The sequence below is a fragment of the Vidua macroura genome, chromosome 16 (assembly GCF_024509145.1).
Source record: "Vidua macroura isolate BioBank_ID:100142 chromosome 16, ASM2450914v1, whole genome shotgun sequence".
In the NCBI taxonomy this organism is placed as follows: Eukaryota; Metazoa; Chordata; class Aves; order Passeriformes; family Viduidae; genus Vidua; species Vidua macroura.
This window is the reverse complement of record NC_071586.1, coordinates 12,828,470-12,854,086: the sequence shown is the minus strand read 5'-3', so window position 1 is coordinate 12,854,086 and position 25,617 is coordinate 12,828,470. Positions and strand designations below refer to the sequence as shown.

General features: G+C 38.9%; 1 protein-coding gene across 1 annotated transcript in view; it reads right to left on the bottom strand.

Moving 5' to 3' along the window:
* Positions 1-25,617, bottom strand: part of SDK1 (sidekick cell adhesion molecule 1) — a 383,954-nt gene that overhangs the window by 276,584 nt on the left and 81,753 nt on the right. The gene's annotated exons all lie outside the window — the stretch shown is intronic.

Here is a 25,617-nt window from a genome sequence, read left to right as displayed (position 1 = left end):
TAAAACAGAATGGCCTGGGTTGGAAGGGAGATTACAACTCATCCAGTTCCAACCCCTCCCATAGGCAGAGACACCTTCCACTAGACCAGGTTGTTCCATCCAATCTGGCCTGGAACATTTTCAGGAGTTAAATTCAAAGTCAGAAATTTAATATAAAATATTAATAATACTGAACACGTAGACAATACTGAGCTCTTCTTTAAAGTGTCCAGGATGTGTGTGTGTACTTTATATATAAAATACAGAAAAATCCCCAAGATACACAGACGTTGTCCCAGTGCAAGTAATGGCTCAGTTAAACTGCAAACCTTCCTTTAAACATTTATTTTACACAAAAATCTCAGGCATTTTTATACTTGGAATTTTATATATACTCAGGCATTTTATATTTAAAGAGTTTAACATATTTTTTACAGTTTGGAGTGCCCTAATGTGCTGTTCAAGGCTGGCTGGAATTTTTGAATCCACAGGTCCCAGAATCACTGACAGCCCCAGGACAGCCCCAGGAGCTTGGGCCAAGGGTCTGCTGGTGGTTTCTCAGTGACCCTGGTGTTCCACTGGGGTTCACAGCCCAGCCTGGGGATGTCCAAGTCTCCAAGCCTTTATCTTTCACTTTGCCTCTGCTCAGGGGATGTTTCTGACTGCAGAGCTTGTGGCAGCACAGACTTGTTAGCACTGAAGGGTCCCAGGGCAGAGCTGGGCTCCAGCTGAGCGTGGCCAGGGAGCCCCAAGCCCACTGGTGCCAAATATCTCCTGCAATGGGCCATAAATCAACCACAGCTCCCCACTCATCTGATGATTTGGATTGATAAATTGTCTCCTGAATTTTTAGAACTTAACTTCAGGAACACAGTCATTTATGCAGAAAGAAAAACCACATAATCTTAAAGCAGCGCTTATAAACTATCACACAAAATCCAATCTAACAAACTGAATTAAAAACTGTATTTAGGGTAGGGCCCTTTTCTGATTTGTAGCATTTTAAATAACCTGTCTTTCAAACAACCTGATTCATGACAAGTGCAGATCAGCAGTATTCTCTAAATTGGCTATATAGGAAGCTACAACAATTCAACATATGAGAAAATTGGAACAGTTCCATACTAGCAGATATTCCCAGACAAGCCAAGGAAAGTTTTTACACTTCTCCACACTATTACATGACTGAAAATATATTCTGCAAAGCTTCTCTTTAGTTGTTGTTTTAATGACTGCAATTATTGTGAAATCATCTCATCCCAGTTCTCATTGTCTCCTAACTAGTAAAACCGACCAATATTTTAAACGTTATAAAGAAAAATTTAAGTTGGAGTTAGAGGATGTTCCTGTGAAATGCAGTTATTTTACCCAGAAATAAAAGCAAATTTTTACAAAGGTATTTCTAAACAAGAGAGAAAATGTTGAATCCTGTCAAAGGTATTTTGGGGAGTCTCCCAAGGGAGTTTCAGACATTCTACCCTGGTAAGATTAAAGGTGTCAGGCTTCCTCTGGAGATGGAAAAGCAGCAGCTGGGAGCAGTGCTGGTGTTCAGGGGAAGATAACAGAGCCCAGCTGGTAAAGTGAAATGATTCGTGCTGAGTCTCCTGAAAACAACACTTACCTGCTCATGTACAGAGGCTCCTGGAATGAGTTCCCTAAACTGTTCCTCCCCAAAGAAAGTTTAGTCACTGAGGGAGGGCTCAGTGGAAGTGATGTCTGCACCAAACAGAGTCATTTGTTGATCCTTGTTTTCAGTGATTTACAGACTGAGCAGCACAACCTCCTTCATTACTTACTCTGAATTATCCACTTACTCCTAACTTACGTCTTTCCAAGAAAAAAATGATGCATTTGGAAGACAAAGTGCTGCCCACAAGACTTCATTCAGCCCTATATTTCCTACTCAAATATTCCAAACCCAGTGATGCTGCAGCCCACTCAGAGCTATCTCCCATTTAAAGCATCACAATCAAGCTGTTATTACATGAAAATGATTCTCAAAACTCAATCCAGTTCTGTTAGAAGCTAAAATTTAATAGACCTACGGGAATATTTTTATAAAGAGTATAGCATGCTTTATAAATTACCCTGGCTCTCTGGAAGATTTACTTAAACCCTTGAAGTAATTTTATCTTCTAATCCTTTATTCCTGACTTTCTCATCAATCACATACCATCAGTTTATCAAATTCAATTATGCAATCAGAGCTCACTAAATATTCACTGAAAGCAGAAATGAAAATAAAATATAGAGCAAAAATTCTTTGCAGAGAGGCAGCTTTGATGACGTTGGCATTTCTGCAGCACAGGGCTGCTCACACCTCAGGCTGCACCCTGGGCTTTATTTACAGCCTTAAACTGTAATGGAAAGCAGAATTTAAACCTGGACCTGCAAGGAAAAGTTTCCTGTTTCCCAGGGAAACAGGAAAATTGGCAGGGAGAAAAAATCAAAGCCATCTCAGAAGTGTTGTGGGAAAGAAGTAACTGGCTGAGGGATGGAAAACACAAGGGGGCACTTAATAGGTATGAGATACTTGCACTCAGTAATTAACTACAGAAAGGGCTCACCAGGAGGGTAACTTTGGCCAACCAAGGGTTTAGAAGCCAGGAAGGCATTTTTTGTTTTATACTCTTCAAGAATGGAGTAAAATACTAATAAAAAGACATTCTGAGTCCTAAAACCAAAAATAATAAAATACTGTAATTATTATTATTCTTGGCTAGAATACTTTTCTGCTACCAAAAAAAAAAAAAAAAAAAAAAAAAAAAAAAAAAAAAAAAAAAAATTAGGCAAGCGTTCATGCTGTTGCTTTTTTGCTTTTTCTAAATATGTTGATACTTCCAGCCTCCCTGACTCTTCGCTATGTTGATTAAAAAATAAAAGTAATGGTAATTAAAGAACTTTTTGCCTTGCAAGAAGGAGCAAAGGGATAAGGTGCCAATCTGTTGGCACATGTATATTTACAGCTTCAGTAAATTTTCATTAAGACTGCTTACCAAACTCGCCAACATCCTGGCTTGTGTCCTTAAAAGGATGCTGCAGATTTATTTTTATGTAAATCTCAAGAAGAAGTAGGGTTGAATATGCCAAAATTATCTGGAAATTTGCTCCACAGCATTTCTGCCTTGCTTTTCTGCACCTCCAAACTGCCTGAGTTTCATTACGTCGCTGGGTTGGCCCATTCAGTTTCTTTCTTTGGTACATGCAAAGCTTAGACAGATTTTACCTCTAAATAAAGTTTCAGGACTAAATTCAACAACACCCAGGCAGTTTTTCTTGGACTAATGCTGACATTTAAGTACAAAATGGTGCTGGGTGCCATTGTCCTCTACCCTGGGCTTGTCCCCAGCCCTGGCAGATGAGCTGCACCACAGGAGAGCTGAAAACTCCCTCGTGCTCCATTCTCCCTGAAAATCACCTTCAGGCACAAATTTACAAACAGGACTGCAAGAGGAAAAGGCAGCCTGGCTGGACAGCTTTGGAATGGCAACAAAAATTCCAAGAACAGATACTCATTAAATAGCCAAGGAACCCCAATCTCATAGGGATTGCATGAGTGAATGTGACTCCAGAAACAGGAGAGCACCATCTCAAGGACCTCAAACATTCCCTCTAACAAACAATTAACAAGGCTCAGCTAATGATTCTGAACCCTTGAAGAGCTTACATTTGTAAAGCACATAAAGCAAAGTCAGATTAAATAGATCTTTCAGTTACTGCAAGGTCTTACAAGATCTTGAAAGCAATTGCACAACCCTGTCCCTCAGGAATTAATAAATTTTAATTAAAGACACAATTTGATCTTGAGAACCTCTACCCTGCAGAGAAAAGCAAAGTTAAAGTACTCCAGAGAAGTACCACATCATCCTCATCAGTAAAACCCACTGCAACTACCCTCTTCAAATCTCAGCTTTTTTTCCTCCAGAAAAGTTGGATACCAACAGTTACAGGCAAAATCAGGTGCCCACTTCCTGACAAAAAACAGATTCTGTGGTCCTGAACACTCAGAGGAAGGAAAGGGCAGGGAGTGCTGAGAGCAGGTTGAGAGTTCCCCAGTGCCACGGCTATTTGCCTTCGTTATGCATCTCTACTTTTAAGTCATTTTTAGGTGAGCTAATATTGAATATTAAAAGTAGATCAACCTGCACATAAATCAGCAATTCAGGGCAAGTATTAACAAATACCAGGCGAGCAGCTGCCTTTCCATCGCTCTGTTGGCCCTACAGGTTCAATATTGAAAAGAGAGTTTTGACCGAGATACATTTTTCAAACTCAAAAGAAAAACACAGTGGGCTTATTAAGTAGCACACCTCAATTGATTTTAGCTTATTAATCTCCAGTCAAAACATGATGCACATTACTGTTTCTTCATATGCTTCTAAAGGTACGATCAGCTGACACAGGAAAATAAAGAACAGATTCTGTCTGAGGAATTCTCTGAGGAAAATGAGGTAGAGACTGAATGATCAGCAATACAGGAATGTTTTTGCTCTCAGTGTCTGCCAGGAAAGGAGATGTGAGCCACCTTCAGGTGGGTAAACAATGACTGCCATGGGAAGAGTATCCCAAAAAGTCTGTCTGGGGCATTGAATGTGTAATACAACAGTAAAGGTAAAATGGCAACTGGAGTCAGGAAACCCAAACTAGAGACAGGAAGGATCTTTTCAGCAATCCACAGAAACTGCTACAATTATGGACAGCAAAATCCATTCAAGACCAAACTGAAGTTCAGCTGTGAGCACAAACAGTCGAGCACGAGCTGCTCTGCTCTAACAGCAAATAACTGCAACCTCCTGGGAAAATGGCTTTTCTTCTTATTCCCAAGTTGGATATGGAAAAGATTTTTCAGTATTTCCTTTTCAAAAGGATCTTTTAGTCTTGCTATCTCAGTTTTCTAATCTTAGAGTTTCTGATATACATGCATACATGTGCTAGCTCTGGATGCAAGTTGTATTCTCTTGTGGAAATGAACTTCAATAGATTACATGACATATGAATTTGAAATTATAACACAGTAAATCCTGGGAAATGTACCAGAAAGTCAGATGGAACTCAGATATATTTTAATCAATCTTCTTTTGAATTCAAATCTTCTAAAATACATTGGTGAGATGCTGGGGAAGAGAGTATATGATCTATTCATAAACTGTCAACAATGTCAAACATACATTAGAGCATTCAGTCACTTTAACTGTATTGATTTGCAGGAAGTCTATTTTACCCAAAATATTGGATCTTTGAGATTCAAATTTTTGTGGTTGGAAGTGTGACATAAATCACCAAGTGCAACAATTAAATTTAAATTGCATTTTACTACCTCATTCTAAACCTCGACTGTAAAGGACTGATGCATCATAGTGAATATTTCATTAAAATATCAGGTTATTTTTCAAATATACTGCAGCAGCTAAGAATTTTCACACAATGGTATAAAGCATTCTCTCAAAATGGATTTCCTGAACTTTCATCAAAGACGATATCTGATTTTATATTGGAAGAGTACTGAAGCAACTGTATTTAAATCAGCCTTTCTTTCTCAATTTCACACTTCAAGTAAATGAGCCCAAGCTGCCCATTTTTGTCATCCTACAGATTAAGAAGATAACCTTCTTTTTGGGTACCTCTATTATAATCCCTGAATGCAAATACAGATATCAGCTGAGGTTGATGGATGGTGCTTTTAGAGGTTTAATTGGGGATGGAATTAAAATGTTTTAGGACTCAGCAAATTCTGTGAGGAAGCCCACATATTTTTAGAATAAGTGACATTTATTTCTTTTAAATGCACACTCACAGGGAGACAAGATTTCAATGGATAACTTCTTTTTTTTTGCCTTGAACAGCTCACATAACTAATTGGCAAGTTAGCTACTGGGTAATTGCCAATCATATATTTGATTTGGATGGAGGAAATATTGAACTAAAGATTGCAAACCTGTTGCAGCCCATCCCGAGAGGAAAACGAAAGATTCTGTAATGTATAGTTATGATTAGCTTTCAACAATTCAATAGAATAGGAATCCCAAGTGACAAGAATGAGTGCTTCACACTGATAGTTAAGTAGATTTAATTAAAAATTCTTTTTTTTTTTTTAAATTGAAGCATCACTTCTCTATTTCAGAATTACCTAAATGGCACAGCAGATTCCAGTTGGCTTCTCTGCTCCTCATTTCTTGATGCAAACAGACCAAATGTTTTTTCCAAATCTTGGCTAACACACTGTATTGCTTAAAAGAACAAACATCCTAATTCATTCCCTAGAAACTTCTATAATTCCAAGATAAACACCATGAAGTGACTAGCTACAGTAAAACCTCTTTTGATATTTCCAACCTTTCTTCCCTGTTTTAAGGCACAAACATTTCCTGTTATCTCTCTTAGCCTTCTTCCATTTTTCTCTATGAACAGCTTTAGATGAACTACAAAAATCCATTTGCATCCTGAGACAACAGAAAAAAGCCAGAGCAGGATTTTTTATGATAAAAAAAGAAAATCTTGCTATCACAGACTGCTTAAAAGTCCTTAAACATAACCTGTTCTTTGTATTCATAAAATCTACTCTCTAACACTCTGCCATCTATTTAAAGACCATCTTTTCATTCACTACACAATCACTTCTTGAAGAATTCCCTTTAGAGAAAAGATTTCTCAAGTTTATTAGAAACACTCAAAACAGAACCACAGCAGACTTTTTATAGGACCTGGATTCTGATTAAAAAAAAAAAAAAAAAGACAGTGGTTGGTAACACACCTCCATTAAAATGCAACATAAACCTCTCTCAGTTATCCCCAAATAAACCAAGAAAGACTTTCCCACATGCAATTGTATTATTCTTTCCTTAAAATTGATTTCTTTAGCAGACCAGCCAAGGAGAAAAAAAAATAATGAGGTGATATCGTTTTAACTGAGCCTCAAGCAGCTCCTGATGTATTAACCTAAAATCCCACTAAGGCTTCCTTTTCCCATTTAATTTCTACACCTCATGTTTTAGTCTCACTTCCTGATCACCTGTAATAATTCAGTTCAGTCGGGGCAAAAAAAATTATATTGGCTTATTGTTTATGAGAAGGCAGCCACTATTCATAGCTCTGTGAATTCATGGAATAGCTCAGAATCCCAGAATGGTTTGGGTTGGAAGGACCTTAAAGCCCATCCAGTGCCACCCCCTGCCATGGGCAGGGACACCTTCCACTCTCCCAGGTTGCTCCAAGCCTCATCCAACCTGGCCTTGGACACTTTCAGGGAAGGGACAGCCAGAACTTCTCTGGGAATCTGTGCCAGGGCCTCTCTACCCTCACAGGGAAGAATTTCATCTCAATATCCCATCTAAAGCTACCCTTTTTCAGCTTAAAGGCATGACCTGCTGCAAGATTAGAAATCAAAAAGCTACATATGATGTTCTAAAATTATGTTTAGTGTAGTTTATCCACAAAAAAGGCTCCAGAATTTTTTTTATATTTATGAGGATGTTTTTAAGAAAGTTACAAATGCACTGGAAGAAAAAGGCATGTCCGTACAAAGCGGGCAAATGAAAGAGAACCCATTAACTATGAAAACCAAAACAAAATCTCCAAAGAAACCTCGAGCCTCTGAATTTGGTATCAAAGCACAACCTCTTTGCTTTTCATATTCTCTTCATACAGTGATGTTTACAGAGCCTCACTCAGAGACTGGAGGAAGCAAGTTGTTAGTGTTTAAACCTTGGCCCACAGCAGGTGGAAGGCAGAGCTGCCTCCTGAAAGGGAATCCAAATATAGCAGGATTTCCTTCATTATTTTAACCACAAAAGAAGCAATTGTTGCTGCTACATAATCTACAATCTCCAACTACTGTAGGGCAGCCTGATCACACTGATATCTAACCAGCAATTTAAAAATATGTCCTCTAAATATTCCAGTTGACACCGGCACAACGGAGAGATGAAACCCTACAGAACACATAACAGGAGAGAAAAGATGAAAACATAAATGTGCTTTCCTCAAGTTCCTGCCTCTTATAAGAAGCATTCTTAGTGTGCAGAGAGTAAATTAAATAAAAAAGATAAACAGCTGAGGAGTGTCTGGAAGTACCAGAACAGAAACACAAGAGCAGCAGGAGGAAACAAAGGAACAGCAAAGGCACTGCCAGACCTGAAAGCCATGTCAGGCACCTATTTGTGTTCTCAAGGAGAATTTATTTCTAAATAGCAAAGCAGCTATGAATATCCAGAGAAGATATAAACACATCTCTTTTGATGAAGGGGGCTGGAGGGGAAATGATTCATGCTCATGTCTTTGTTAAAAGCAATGCCTACTGCTCACTGCTATTGTTATTTTGTTTAAATGTAACTTGTAGTTTTCTTTTTTTTTTTCCGTAAACTTGAAATATGTAAATAGGTTTAGAAACTGGGTAATGCCTGCCTCAAAAAACTCAAAGGATCTGAGTGGTGTCACTGAATTGGAGGGTGGTGAGCACAGGAGCCCACATTATGCTGAGCAGAGACAGGACTGTTCATGTCCTTGTGTGATGCTGGATTAGGACAGAAATGCCAGCAAAGCACAGCACAAAGTTCACAGGACTCAACTGAAATATTCCCACATCTTAAGAAAACTCTGGGACAGGCACCTGGTGAGAGACAGAAGCACAGAATGACCCTTGCAGAGCTCTCAGGGTATTTGTGCAGACACTCCCAACGGGATGGATCAAAGGCTCTTTGGAAACCTCACACAAACTGGGCACCTTCATTTTCCCAAATAGCACCACTTATTTCTGTGTCTTTTACAATAAATCCTTTCAGAACTACCCAAGTGGAATTCTTTCACCACTTCAAGGAAAATACACAGATCTAGAGACTATAGAATTATTTTTGGCGATACCAATGAAACATGTAATTTCTTCTTGTCAAAATGGGAAGAAACATATCACTGTTCTAGCAAACATAACTGAGCTTGACATATCTGAAGGCAAAGAAAAGGAGTTAGTTGATTAATCTGGGTATTTTATTTAATTTTCTTTGGGTTATAAATAAGCAGCAAGTTAATACTGTTTTCAACTTCTGACAGTTCTAATGTTAATTACATGTACTGGATTTTATAAATCAATACTTCTTACATAAAGTGTTATTTAACTTGTCAAGTGCAGCAATAGATCAATGCATTTACTGTTCTTGCTAACATTGATGGATGACATACATCAAAAGCATATGTATAGGAAAAATAAAAGACTTATTTGTAAGCCAGACAGGGTTAAGCCCCAGTTAGGCAAACAGGGAATTTAAACAGTGTTTTGAAAATAACAACTTTATTAAGATGGGAAAAGTTGAAAAGTTTTCTTCTTGTTTGGGTTTTTGGAAGTTTGGGGTTTTTGGAGTTTGATTTGGGCTGATTTGTGGGTTTTTGTTTTTTTTTTTTTCTTTTTCTTTTAATGCTAAGGCCTGAAGCTATCAGCAGCAGACTGCTCCGTGTACAGAACTGTTATATTAAATGTGGGTATCCTATAGGATACAGGAACAATGAATTGCACCTCCCAAACTTCAAAGGTATTTTACCAAAGAACCACATCCCCACGTTCAGTACACAGTACTTCCATCTCAACATACAAATAAGAGGATAAAAAAACCCCAAACAGTAGATGATAACTACTTCACTATTTGCAAACATGCTACAGTTAAAGTGCTTAAAATTTTAAAGGATGCATATGAAAAATTTTGATCATAAATCAACTTCAAAGACTGCATTCACTGCATTATGAGCTGTAATAAAAGAAACATTCAGTCAAAAACCATCCCATGAGCCAGCATTAGTGCACCTGCACATCTTGAAGAGAGATACAGGTCACAAAGTAACTAATTCTCATTACTCATCAGTCCCATTTGTAAAGAAGACGTAAGTATAATAAAATTATGAAATCCCAAAGAATTGAAAGCTATTTATTACTCTGTATGTAACTACAGTAAATCAATACAATATTGGTTAAAACCCATTATCAGAAGAGTGTATATATACAGAACGTATAATCATGTACTGAAATAGAAGGGGGAATTGTTTTCCTTCTATTATTGATAGATTTCTCAGGGCACAAATAATAATTGCACAATATGTTATTTCCAGTTCACAGAATGACAAAAAAAGTCCCTTTGCATGAAAAATTGTCATGAGGATGGGTTTTCCCCAGTTGCAAAAGGTAATGAATGTAAACTTGAAGTGTTAGCCTTTAACAGTAATTCATGTAATCATGATATTTTAGAGTCATTTATCTGACTAGAAAATAAAAAGAGACCTCTGTTGTTCCACATCAAGATTCAGTGAAGTACAAGGAGGCTCTACTCCATCAGCTCAGCTGCTTTGGACAATATTTATGAGAAGTAACAAGCAATGACTACAATCTGAGTTGTCTTAGCATGTTTGAGAAATAATTAACAAAAAGGAAAAACTGAAATACAACAGTAAGTCTAAGTCAGAGAGAAGTTTGTAAAGTTGCCTTCAAACATTGGAAAAAGATAAAATTCTATTTAACAAAAAAATTTAAACAAAAAAAAAAAAATAAAAGAAACCACTTAGTCTACTGGCTAACATATGTCCTGCAGGACCTTGTTAACACCTTCAATGAAGCTGAGAGTTAATGCAAAAAAAGTCATGAGGCTGTCTTCAGTGTTTGAGTATTTAGTTTAAAATAATCCAGCAAAAGACTTCTCTTCACAAAAACTCTTCTAGACTGTTAAAGGAGAATGGGTATGAGAGAGGTGATCAGCTGCCTCACATCCAGCCTGGCTTTGTACGTCTGCAGGATTCTCTGGGAGCCGTCAGGCACCCGAGCCATGAGAAAAGATCATCCAAGTGAAAAGTGGGAGCTGTGCATGTGTAACCTTTGTGTCTTGCTGGAAACTGAGTGAGGAGAAGGCAGAGCCTGTGGGAGACTGGCCAGACTGACACAGAGCACTCGGTGCTCCCCCAGAAATCCAGGACCAGCCTTTGTTCCATCCCAGCACACAGCCTGGCAGGGAGGAAACTACCAAACCCTACACGTTACACTGGCCATGCTGGATCCTAATGCTGCTCTCACACCCAGGCAGCAGCACCTGCTGGAGACCAACACAACAAATACAGACAGGCTGGCCAAAACCTGCTTAGCATCCTGAACAAATGGAGAGCAGAGCTCTGCTCTTCGCTCCGAGCCCGGCCAAGCTGGCAATAATGAAGATGTATATCCACAAGGAGTATGGAATCAGCCAGAACCTCGATGCAGGAGCACTCCTGTACCCTGTAAGAGGTGAGCCCTGGGCGGGTTTACAAGCTCCATAAAATTGCTCACTGGGGGAAACAAGCTGCTGGCTCAATTCTCTGCAGGATTCCCCTCAGTCCCTCCAGTCATCTGTTCCTGCTCTATACATCCACACACATCATCAAGCTGACAATTCAGAAACTGGACCAGATGGATGTCTAACCCCAAACCGTGCTGTTTGTTAAATCTAAAAGCTCTTAATCAGAGTAATTTCCTTTATTAAACTCTGTGGGAGAAAGGGATAAATATAGATGAAGTATTATTACCCGAGTTTACCAGGAGTGTATCACAGGATGACACACACTGAGCTTATTTTCACCCAGCAACACCAGAGAAAAATGGTGACAGCAGAAATGTTCCTCCTAGAACAAGTAGATTATTGCAGGACAAAGAAAGCAAGAAAGGGCATCCTAAAAGCTTTCTTTGGGTAGCTAAGGCATGTCATTTTCCCTAGAGGAAATAATTACATTCTCTGAAAGGACTGGCAACTTCAAATTATTTTGAAACAAAGAGCAGCTCTTTGTGTAACACGAGCACTGAGTTGTTTCAGAGAAGCAATAGGTGAGACTGGATCAGCAAAGTTACCTTCACCTTCCACCAGGCACTTAATGCTAGCCCAGCAGGAAAACAGCTGGGCAGTTTGAGATTTAAGCCTCCCAAATAATACTTATTCTCCCTCTTCTGACTCTGAAATTCCTCACATTTTAGCCACAGGGCCAAAAAATATAAAGGTATACTTCCTGTCCTTCCAAACTAAAGCTTTGCAAGAAAAACTATATATCTGCACCACATGAAAAAAACATTCCAATTCTAACTGTCAAGATAACTTTTAAAAACAAATGACAGAAAAAGTCCTCTAGAAACACCTAGAAATGATTTCTTAACTTTTAAAAGATATACAAAATGAAGGAAAGCCTTTAGCTCTTTGCTTAACAGACAAAGAAAATGTTTCTATACATTAATTTATTTGGGGGAAACTCACTGAAGCAGAACAGAGTTGTGATTCTTTAGTGATGCTCTGACACGTCACTGCAAGCAAAGCTAATTTTGCAGGTTCTGTTGCAGGGCAGAACACCCCTACTCTGGCACAGCAGAAATCCCTGTGATCCCAGTAAGGGAGGTGACAGGGCAGCCTCCTGGCCACTTGCTCTGGTCTACCTCCCACCGTGGTGTGAAGAAGAGAAAAACAGGAAAAACCTCCAGGTCATGTCCCCGTTGGATGGGGCTTGGAGCAAGCTGGTCTGGTGGGAAGTGTCCCTGCCCATGGCAGGGGTTTGGAATTGGATGGGCTTTAAGGTCCTTTTCAACCCAAACCATTCTGTGATCTTATGTTTCTATGAATTGCTAAAAAAAAAAAAAAATAGTTTGACCCAAATATCATTTATATGATATATTCCTATTACCTTCTTTTAAGGGTTTATCACATAAATACTCCTATTTGCACATTTTTCACAATCAGAGCTTTCACTGATATGGTTTATACAAATGTCTTTCACCAGCATGGATTTCAAAAGGCTTCTCTATGGAGGAGAACCTCTGAAACCTCCTCCAGAACCCCTGTCTGCCTTAAGAGCAAACAGACTGAAATGTTGCTGCATTATTGCTGGCTCATTAAGAAACAAATTAGTTGTTTTTGTCTTTGTTTAGCAGTACTCCACAGGTACTTATTTTGACACCACTTTAATGTGCAAACACATTAAATTAACGTGTTTCATAGTTACAGCAAACATTCATTGGACAAAGGCCAATCCCGCAGCCTCTCAGCAAAAATTACTATTTCTACTTTAAAGAAGTTAAATTACATAAGACACTTCCCCACATGTGCTTTTGCCAACGCATTGCATTTGGCACAAGCTGATGATTTTCATCTTTCTATTTAATATTTACAATGTATCTCAAATACAACTTATTACAAAAATAAATAAAATTACTAAAAATGGCATAAATGGCTAAAAAACAATGGTCAGACATGACCTTCTCCTCTGTGTATACAACCAAATCATTACAACTGTGTATGTAAAGTTCAGGAACAACCTCTGTTATTTGTCTATACTATATATAGAAAACCAAGTTCTATTAATAAACAGTCAGCCTAAATTAGGATTAAGGTAATATTTATTTAGTTTAGACTTTTGGCCTTTAGTTTATATCAGCTTAGAAGTAAACAGAAAAAGTATAATAATGGCAAATAAAGCAATGAAGTGCTAAAAATAACATGATGATGGATTAAAATATATTGTTCTAGTTGGGAGTCAATAGGGCAAGTGCTTTATAAAAATTATGTTTTCCTTTGACAAAATCAGTACAATATTTGCTGGTACAGGCAATAAAAAAAACCTCCCATAAAACACTTCCGACTTTGCTTTCCATTTTAATGGCTGCAGGCAAAATTCAGAATACATTTGTCAAGTTGATATTATCAACACAACAGGGGTATGCCTGACTTGTTCTACATTTGTTCTGAAAGTTCACTTTAGAGGCCATCAGCCAGGAAAGAAGAACACAGGAGACCGAAATCATTCCTAGCAGGCAGACACTGAAATATATCTTCAAATATTTAAGAGAAATTTCAGTAAATATTATCACATATTACTCTGCAAGGCATCAATCACATTCAGTTTCACATTAAAGACCAACCATTGTGAAAATTAAAGGTGATTTGCACTCTCTCTTTGCTCAGTTTAATGAGACATCCAAGTCTGATCTGTGACAACTACTGCCAACATCTTTAACTTTCTTCCTGACATCTGAAATTGATTTCAAAGACAGATACTGAGAAGGCAAGAATACTACAGAAAAGGACATAGGAAAAGCATTGTAAAAGAAAAAATCAAATGTATAGCCTTAGCTTTTTTTCCCCTCTTTGGTACTTGGAAATCATCTGCATCATTAATCAACTGAATTTCCATTTTAAGTTCCTAAATGTACCTGAACCTTATTCCTGTGCCTTTGAAATGAATACCAGCCAAGTATATTAAAAACAATTCTTTGCTTCCTTTCATTGTTCATTTCCTATTTTTGTTCACTTTGATAATGCTTGAGCTAGGGTTTTTTTTCTATGTAGTGAATGCCTGCTCTTTCATGAAAATATAAGTCCTTATGCTTGTATTTTCTTCTATTTTAATTTCTTAGGTTTCTTCTTTTCCAGACTAAAATTTACAGGGAGGACAGACATATCATAGAGATCAAAAAAAAAACCTCAACTGCTGCAATTGTGTCATTCTGTGATTTGCTCATAGATGAATGAATGAATGTTCAGCTGAACTAACTGATAAAAGCAACATTTATAAAATCATTCAAATGTCAAAACCAACTCCTTATTAACCATACACTGGCTGAAAATGCACTGAGCTGTGTGTGTTGAGGCTCTGTTAAGAACCTCTAGCAAAGACTAATTCTAAGAGGAATTGGTGTCTCATTCAATGGATTCCAAGGATCACAGAATGAGTTTGGGCTGCTTATTTTTGATGAGGGCACAATGATATGAGGGCAGGGAGCTTCACTTTGGCACCAGCACCATGCTTGTAAGAGAGGGATCTCAACAGCTGTCCTGCCCAGATGGTTGCTTTTACTTACAAAGCTTTGAACTGAGGAAAGATTAAATCTATGGATGAGGGACCTCTACCTTGCAGCTCTGCCTGCATAGCTGGCAGAGCAAAATAGCTGAGATAAACAAGGCATTTATTATCATCCATCTTATGCACACAGGATTTCTTAACTGGACAAAACACCCTGTTCTGTTTGATTTTTAGCTGCATGTGGTTCCCACTGAGCGTCCTAGAATTCTCAGGAAAATTAAAAAAAAAAAAAAAAAGAAATTCCAGCTTTCCTGTATTCCCGTCAGAATGTCCAGGAGTACAAAAAAAAAAAACCAAAACAGAAAACCCAAACAAATTCAAATTACACAGAGAAAAGGAATCTGAAGTCAGAAGAAACCAGCACAAAAGCAGATTGCCACACACTGCATGACTAATGGCACATGCCTGTGTTCCAAGGTAATTAATCCTATTTTTCAATGCTAGCTGCAAGTCCTGAAAGAGTCATTCCTGGGGAAAACTAATTTTCCTTAAAACAAGGCAAAAAAGTGAAGGATTTGATTTGCTGTGCTGATATAACCTCAGCAAGCAGCAACAAACATAATTTACTAAAAATGTATTTGTGTAGAGTTCACCAAACTCCAGCTCCTGTGCGGGTCTGACCTGAGGTTTCCCTTGTGGAAAAAAGCTTCCAGACTGACTTTTTAGAGATCTTGGCAAATTCCTTGGTTTACTACAAGTGTTTACTGCAAATTGCTGCCTGATACCAGCTGTTCACGTGTCACAAGAGTATCCCCATCTCTAGCAGGTTTTATTAGGCCTTAAAATTGGATATCAATATATGAGCTAAAGGAACTACAAAAATCTATGGCAGCTATCGCAAAACTTCCAGCCTTTTACTGTTAACGAGTGCTTCAGGTGCACACTGAGGTTCAAAGAAAATATTAATTAATTCTATTCTGGCAGCTATGTAATGTTTGGAAGCCAAAATGGAAGGAATCTGCAAACTTCTAAGGTGAAAATTCATTTTAAATTGTGCAAGAGAATTTGAGAGCTTTAAATTCTCTCAGGAGATTTAAAAGTGAAATTGATCTTTTGATTTTATCAACTGCATTTATAATAGAAACACTGTTTTATGAAAGGGAAGTGGAACAATAAAACGCTACTGAAGCACAAAATTCTAGAAGTCAAAGAAGTTGAGCTTTTTATGTTGTTCCTAATTTTTTTACAGTTAACAAATATAAAATGTACCCAGCAAGCAGAAAGGGAGAAAAGAGCAGAAGTTTTGAAATACCGTGTGGTTTCAGTCTGAGGAGGTCAATACATTGGCAGAAATGATCTTTAACCCTAAAACAAGAGAGGCTCACTGGCAATTTCTTTTAATTTACAATTCATTTCTCATGAGTAGATTCCAGATGAATTGTTTTCATGGCAGCCCTTGCAGGAGGCCACACTCCAACTCCTGCCTTCATCAGGGGGCTCCGTTTGTGGCACCAGCCTATTGACAAATGACTTTTGAAAACATGACAAGTCTCGGTCACGTCTCTGAGTGTATCCTGCAGGATAAAACCTCCATGGATCCCATTTCTCCTCCACCCCTCGGGGGAATGCAGCTCATTTCACAACGCTCTGATTGTGAGTCTTGTTGCTGAGTCCCCGCACTGATAGAATTTGAAAACCTGAATCAAGAAACCAGTCCAAAGTACATTTTCTCCTCATTGTTCGGTGGAAGAGCCCTGCATCAGCGTGCCCACGTTTCCCTTCTGATCTATTTACCTCCAACATGCCTTTTGCAAAGCCTCTGTGCCCTCAGACACCAAGCAGCACCACCAAACCCAGAGGAAGCATCAAACAACCGTGGCTGCCTCACCTCCTGAGCCTCAGCCACCTGGAATCAGGTGTCCACTTTGTATTTCAGCCCTCGAGACACCTCTGAAAGGGAGCTCAGACACACAAAGGGCCCAGACACCTCCAGCCATGATCAAAACTACCCTCAGCAACCTCACAAATAAAAAGAGCAGGCTCCTCTTCTATTCTGAAGGTGTCTTCAGGAATAAGATTATCAAGTATTAATATCACACGCTTCTAATAAACAGAGTTGGGTCATTAATGAAAATAAGCTTCATGGGTTTAAAATAAATCTTGGCACACACATAATTTTAAACTGTTACACTTCATCTAAACCAATGCAGTTTTTCATCTTTTTATGGCAATAGTGGTTCTGCCATATATTCCTCTATGCAAAAAGACTTGAACTATGCATTCTTGTTCAAGCTTTCAAAAAAAATTTACCCTCAAGCATGGCTCAGCATAAAATATTCCAGCTCAAAATTCAAGCAATTAAGAAAAAGTTTTCTGCAGCCAGATATGCCCCATAAAAAGTAAACATACGTAGGCAGAATAAATTAGAGTAGCTACACCAGCACAGTGATACAGGTTTATGTAACAAGATACATATTTAATGCTTTCATCCTTCTCAACACTTGCACTCTGTTCATTACCAAGTACTGAAAATAACCATTTTTTCTCTTTTCTTTCGTGGGAACCTTTGTTAGTCTACACAAACTAGGGAAAAATGTAGGTATCAGTCCATCCTTCTCTCTATTGATACAATGATTAGAAGTTGTAAAATATCTATATTTATCTCAATGGATGCATTAAGAATCCATCTGTCCATTAAGAACCAAGGGTTGAAATTACAGATGAATCCACAGGGAAATAAATCAGCACAAATTCCTCAGGGTCCACAGGATGTAGGACTGTCACTTCTTGGAAGAAAGCTGCAGTAAAACTGAAGATGTCTGAAAGATTCCCATGCTTTGGAGAACTTGTGGAAGCTGTAGGAAAACCATCTCCATCAAGTGAGACTGCAAAGGAAAGGAAGCTCAGCAGAGACAATGGTGGACATTTAACACAAAAAGGGCATGGTAAGGGGGTCTGAGGAACAGGCTGGGTGAAACTGGGGTAGCTCAGGCTCTGTGGAAATGGGAAAAGAGAAGAACAATCTGAATCAAGTTGTCCCAGGGCAGGCACTTGTGTCTGACATGAAAAAAAGATCAAAAATGCAACTTAAAGGCTTGGAACAGAAGAGGAGATTGCTCTTTTTATTTGTGTGGTTGCTGTGGGTGTCTTTGTTCAGGGCTGGAGATGTCTGGGCCATTCATGTCTCTGAGCTCCCTTCCAGAGGTGTTGCGAGGGCTGAAATGCTGAAAATACTCTGCAATAGCAAGGAGTGTTTTGGTAAAATTTCATAAGAATTTTGATTCTCTGTATTGAATTCTCCTAAAATACCCAGTATACAACACAATTTCTCTTTGCTTTAACCCAAGATCCAGAATTTTGCATGGAAATTCCAAACTCCAAGTAAGGTTCTAGTAATTCAACTGCATTCTAATCATGCTGTCTCTGATTTTTTAAAAAAATGAAAATTAGTGTGTCTTTAAAATCAGAGGAAAATAAGCATGCATGAAATAGAAAACAGAGATTAATAAAATAAATTTATTTCTTATTTGCTACTTATTTCTTCAAATTGCACAGATTGGAATTGCCAGGTGACACACACAGGCATCCAGTAACTACTTTAATTGCAGTGACAACTAGAGGCAGAGAAATGAGGGGGTTTGACTGGTTTCTTCCTCTCTTTTTAAATTTATTTCCCCTTTCCCCACAGCTTCCATAGTCACTGGAAGCTCCTATGACCATTCCTTTCTCCCAAGCAGACACCTTCAAGTCTACCCCTGAAGACAGAATTTCCCAAGTGACTGTAAATTGTTTCTAAATTGGAGCCACAAACTGCACTGATATAAAATTCATTTCTTTAACCCTGCTTGAAAGTTTGCTTGAAAGCAAACTTTCCTCCCCCTTATCTCCCCTTGCCACCCAAATAATAGATGACAGTCATCTGTTTTATGTTAGACTATCACTCCCAGATCTCTCATGCTGATTCATTCTCAGCTTTCACAGCACAGGCACAAGTTGTCAGGAGGAGCTACGCTGGCTGCATTTCCCATATGGAATCCAACAGCTGGAGTTCATTCATTAGAGCAAGGAAAAAAATCCTGAGATAAATTAAAGACAGCAAAACAATGCAGTGCCAAACACATCTTCCTTCACCTTGAGTAGGACTCTGAGAAGTGGTGTAAAGCAAGGACACTGCTGTCTGCCAGGGAATTAACAGAGTCCAATTAGCCACGGACTTGTTTGTGCCTATGAAATTCCCCCATTTTCAAATTTCAATAACCCCAAAGTCTTTCCCTTCATTCCTGACTCCCTCAGTAGCACTCTCCAGCCCCACACAAAACCCAGGTGCCTCCCACATCCCTACACCTTCACTCTCCATCAAATCTAAAGTTTGCTTCTGCCTTAGATCAATAATCATCAAATTATTTTCCTGTCTGCAACTTATGCTTTAAAAAATCCAAATATTTACCTCTTTTTTAACTAAACTATCAATTTTAACAGCTCTGCCAAATTAGCTCCTGTTAAGACTTTTATCCTTAAAATTATCAGCTTTCTGCTAGAAACATTTAAGGAGTCTGTAATACTCCACCAGTGATATTGAGCTAATGAGCTGCTTCAAATTTTCTCTGTGTTATTTTTAACCAATTTTTTAAATTTATGTCAAGGAATTTCCTACATTTTAACAGGTTAATATAGAAGCATGGGAATCTTTTCATACTTTGGATTTTGTTGTTTCCACAAAAAGACTTATTTTAAGCCAAGATTTCAGGGGTTTAAGTGTTACCATAATAATGACAAAATCGAGTACAGTATTTTTTTGTCTCAGAAGGGAAAAGTGCCTGGAGTAAGGAAGCGCATTAAAAGGGCCAGAAAGGTTAAACAGCAGGATGGAGAAGGCTTGGAAGAAAAGGTCCTTCAAAACCATCAAAGTTCAAATGATAGAGAGAAAAAAATAGCTCAAAGTCTTGTGTGGTAAAATGTGAAAAAATGCAGTGAAGCCCCCCTCTCTCTGATCCCCTTCCTCAAATATTTTAAGAACAAAGAGAAAAACCCACCACCATCAAAATATGACCAAAAAACCCCACAAAAAAGCCCCTACATGTGTATTTTTTGATATTAATTTGAAAATTATATGTACTACAGAACAGACTATTTCACCACCAGTTAAAGCTTCTTTTACAATGAAAAAGGACATTAGCTTAAATAATTATCATGGCCACTGACTGAATGTTTGATGTTAAACAGCACGCTGCAAGACTAAATCAAATATTTTAAGAGAATTATTTAAATATAGATATTTGCAAATCAGTGAGCCACCTGCAGTTTTAAATTCTTGTGTCTGTGAACACAGAGAATCATCGAAAGAACTCTTTGTATTAATCAGGAGCAGTTTTAATGCTAAATAGTTAAAAGAACTAAAATTTGAAGGCTCTGATAATCCCTGAAGCCAGGGAGCAGATCCAAAGCACCACTTCAGATTTTCACTCTGTCCTTCAAAAGAAAAGACATGTCTGAGTTTTAGCATAAAGAAATTGTACTGTAGTTCTATAATTATTATTATTTCTGTTGCAATAATTAATATATCCATATTAAAAATTATACTACCAAAAAATAGTTATGTGGAGAAAACCAAGTTTGGCATTATTCCTCAATTTTTGACACTTGGAACATTTTTCATGAAATTGATCCGTTTCTTCCTTTTCTTCTAGAAAAAGCCACTGGTATCTGATGTAATTTTTGCTGTTCTTTTTCTTCCAAGAACAAGAATATCAAAATGCAATGTATTTTTTCCTTAGGTGGAATAATTTTCCCTGGGAGCTGTTCCTGGGAAGACGCTCCTAGGTGTCATCACTTGTCCCTTGGCTGACCAAAACCCAGCACTGCTGTACTGCCAAAAAGAGTAAATATGCAAGATGGAAACCATGAAAAAGTAGCACATCAATGGAGAAACAAACAGAACTATCCTTTAAATATGAAACAGAAGGAATATTGATCTTACAAACTCTGATGGCAAACTGTCCAAGCGCCTTTATTTAAAGGAAGGCTTCAATGAAATTCCTGGTCGATTTTTTTTTTTAAATATCATAAAAAAGAGCTATAAGGCCATGCATGATAAATTGGGAAAACTTCTGATGGATGTAGCATATATTTGTGGATCAAAAGATTTAATGTAAGAACTGTAGAACAGCGTGTCAGATAAAAGTCAGGCTTGCGAACAGCAGATACAGCAGCTCCGATTTATTGCCAGCCCCCACCCTTGACATCCATCTCCTTTGTCAAGCCTTAGCAATGACTGGCATTAGAGGAGCCTTGGCCTTGAAGCTGTGTCAGTAATCAGACGTGAGGCTGTGAGTGACAGCCAAAATTGAGTGATTAGAAAGGAAACGCGTCGGGAACGGCACAGCCGAACCAAGCGGTGTTACTACGTCGAGCAAGAGAGTGGAGAACAGTTTGCTTGAGGGTAAATCAAAAGAGCTGGCAGAGGAAGATCATGGCAGGAGGAGGATCTGGATCTGGTAATGGGTTTTTTTAGTGCTTTCTGGTTCTTGCTGTGTGCACTCGGTGCCTTTAGAGCAAGCAGTGATTAGTGCTTTGTTTGGTGACGCCGGTTTTGGGTCATATTCACAGTGGTGCTGATCACAAACCCAACAAGGGAACAGCTGTAGATGCTCATCTGGGCAAGAGGTAATAAAATAGCTGGGATTAAAACATCCAAAGCATCATGTCTAGGAAAAGAGGTACAAAATTTTCAGCTGGAAGTAGGAAGAGTGAAATGAAGAACCACTCAAGGTGTGCAATGAGGGGAATATGAAAGTTTAAGGAAGTTTGAACCATCACCATGACACAGCTAATGAGGGAAGACACAAAACTAACACAATCACTCTCCCTGCACTGCAGTCAGAGAACCTTTTGATATAGAATTACCTGATGCAAATAGTAAATTTAAAGCCCATCTTGCCTTCCAAACTACCAAGGGGGATAAGAAATACTTAAAAGGGCCTTGAGGCTTCCTAGGCCACTTAATTCAGTTTTGTAGCACAGCTTTTTCAGGAAAGATATGCTGCCATTACAATTAAGCAATTACTTTTCCTAGTTTATTATTTATGATTTTAATATAAGACTTAGAGTTGCACTATATAATTGCAGTCCATATCCTTGTATCATCCCTGTCCCATAAAGCACAACTGTTGAAATGTTTAGCAATTTACCACTTTGAATTATATTACAAATTTGCCTGGAAGTTGGTTCTTATACTTCGATCTAAAACTATTACCCAAGTCTTGTACAATGTAATTAAATAAATTAAACCAGCCCTTGGGGACCTTTTGCTCTAAAATGAAATTTCAGATCCAAGAGTGCCTGTAACCTTTACTGTAACCGTGTCTAAAATGTTACTTGTAATTCCACAACTAATCAGATCTTGACAGAAAGGCAGACACTTGTTGATGGAACCCTTCTTCCTGCTATCCCCAAGGATAAATTTGCTACATCATGATTGAAACAAATCTTCTTCTAGCAGAGCCCATATTTTAGGCAGGGTAGTCTGGGCTCTGAAGAAAGGCTTCTGGAATATTGCTGCTCACTTGTAATGCATGGATATCACTCAACCTCTCCTCCTACCCCATGACCGGTCATTCCATTGAAAAAAATTCATATTTTGTGACACCCGGCATTTTTCTTTCAATTCAGACCTAAATACCAGGCTGACTGCAATACCCACACTAGTGACCAGCTGTATTAAATTTGTACCAGGAAAGGTGCAGTTGAAGCTCTAGTGTCAAAGGCCATGTTAAACATGAATCACTGACACTGTAAATGAAGGCAAATATTTAAAATCCTATCTCTCAAAAAAAGAAAAGCAATAATCACCAACTGAAAAGTCATAATTAACTGGACAGACAGCAGCTTCTGTGTCATTATGAAAACATGGAAACAAAATCTGTGCAAAAAGCTGTACTCGTAAAGAATGTAAGCACACAGTAAAAAATGCCTCTAGACAAATACAAGAACCAATCACAAAGAACTGTTATGTGACAGGTGAAAGTCTCAGCCCTTGGTTCATGGAGCAGGGTGCTCCCTACAGCTCCTACCATGTGCAGGGTATGTGATTTTATCAGCTTGCACACAGAGGTAGGAACAGCTGGATGGAGCCTGGTGCTTTGATTGTCCCCTGCACAAGGACTTGGGAGAGGCTCCAGCTGAGCTGGGGCACAGCACTGGAGCAGGGACACAGCACTGGGACACAGCCCTGGAGCTGGGACACAGCACTGGGACACAGCCCTGGAGCAGGGACACAGCACTGGGACACAGCACTGGGACACAGCACTGGAGCTGGGACACAGCCCTGGAGCTGGGACACAGCACTGGGACACAGCCCTGGGACACAGCCCTGGAGCAGGGACACAGCACTGGGACACAGCACTGGGACACAGCCCTGGAGCTGGGACACAGCACTGGGACACAGCCCTGGAGCAGGGACACAGCACTGGGACACAGCACTGGAGCTGGGACACAGCACTGGGACACAGCACTGGAGCTGGGACACAGCCCTGGAGCTGGGACACAGCACTGGGACACAGCACTGGGACACAGCCCTGGAGCTGGGACACAGCCCTGGAGCTGGGACACAGCACTGGGACACAGCACTGGGACACAGCACTTGGAGCTGGGACACAGCACTGGAGCTGGGACACAGCACTGGGACACAGCCCTGGAGCAGGGACACAGCACTGGGACACAGCCCTGGAGCTGAGGTACAGCACGTCTTGTCAGCTCAATGATCTCCTAAAGCAAGAGCTGGGGGCCATCCCCTGTTGGTGCTGTTGGTGCATCCTCTGATGTTGTTTGCTACTTATTTGTTACTCCTGACACATTAGAGTTTAAAAGCTTTATAAACCTGGGTTTCAGCAGCCAAAAAAGTGCCAGGCATTAACTGCTGCACAAGACTTTGCATCCTTCACTTCACACGTTTTTCTTCTCATTAGAAGGTTTTTTATATGAATGACATTGAGGAAGAGAATGTTCTACCATCTGAAAAATTTGTAATTTTGTCCATGGCAATAGGGCCATCATCTCCCAAGGGTCACCTACCACCTCCCTGCCTCTGCCTGACATCAGCAGAACACTTTCCTTCAAGGTGCTCCTGTTCAAGGTGGCTCTGTAATTACATCAGCAGCAGTTGTGCTCCTGGAAGCTCTGGAGGAGACACAGCTGATTCCTCATACCTTCCTTTTTCACAATTTAGGCAACAGTTTGAAAAGTACAACAAATAATTATTTTGCAGTCAGCTGGACAGTTCATAGGTTTATCTTCAGCAATACTGGGTATTGAGCTAAGCTGCATCTTCAGTGATCACTGCATCGTAACTAAAGACACAGTTATCAGTAAAAAGGTATTGTAAAATAAGAACCTCTATGGAGATTTAAGGAAAATGTTCTAATACAGGTAGTTTTGTTCTTTCCAGCTGCAAAAATAACACACTATCCATCCTGAAACACAAAGGTAACCAAGAAAGCATTATGTCATTTGTAAAAGGTTTCCTTCCCTAGAGCAAGGCATTATTACTATTATTATTATTATTATTAAAATTCAGCTACTTCTGTATATTTAACTTTGAAAGAAATACCACATAGTATCCAAACATTTCTCATGAATAATGAGCCTGTAACAAGAACTACAAATGAAGAGATATTAAGAAAATATTAATTTCACCATGTGAGTACTTTCAAAGGTCATCTCTGTTTTATTCATTTCTCCAAGCATGATCCTGCCTGGTCCAAAATACCTCAAGCTATTCAGTGTGTCCCAGCTATTCAGTTTTGCTACAGCCCAGAAAAAACTCTAGTGCTACAATAATGTGATCTCCCTAGCAGATGAATCAGTATGTCTGAAGAGCATCACTAATTATAATAAAAGTGTGTTCATTAATAATATTATGCATTTTCATGCATAATTGAATTTTAAGTTTTCAAACACATACTCCAAAGAACACAGTTCTGGAGTCCCCACGTGGAATCCCCAGAATGGTAACAATGCAGAATCTCAAGGTGCATTTGGGGAAAGAAAATATAAACACATGGATTTGTTGCATTACAGCCAGAAAAGTACAGCAGCACACAGGCAACCAATATGTCCAGGAAACAGGCAATTTATGTCAATGTATATACATAAATATACATATTGAAACAACAACAGCCACTCCAAACCCTCTGCCAAACTCTACAGTTTCCTTATGCCAGCCACTGCAATTAGCAGCTTGGGGTACAATTTTCCTGATTTTTCACGTGGTAATAAACAAAAAGAAATCATCCCAGTTTTTCCATTGTTTCAATCTCTTCATCCCCACAGTGAAGTAAAATTCTGAGCTATGCCAAGTGTAATAGGAAGAGCTGGAAAGGCTTTTTCATGTCCTAGCTCAGTGCACTTGCAAAGCAAAGCAGCAGAAGGAATGACATTTCACCTCAGTGCCAATGAACCAGGATACTCCGGTATTTGCAGCCTTTCCTTTGTAGATATGATTCAATATGACAGAGCTCACTAGGATTTAAAGACCTGCATGAAATAACTGCTGCTTCTTACTTACAAATCCATTAAATGGGTTAAAAGTGACTTAAACTATTGAGTCTCAAAGGGGTTTTTTGTATCTTCCAAGTGATCTTTTACTCACAGGGTAGCAGCAGGTAACAAGATGCAAAAATTCCCTCATTCTCCAGAGGCCTGGTGCCTCTGTGTGACTTTGTACAGGTTATAACCTCTCTGGATTTCATTTACCCATCTCTAAAATGTGAATAATGCTTAACTTCCTCCTGGGAATTGTGTGGAGGCTTGGAATATTAATCCTGGTAAAGTGCTTTGAAATCAGTGAATTGAAAACAGCACAAA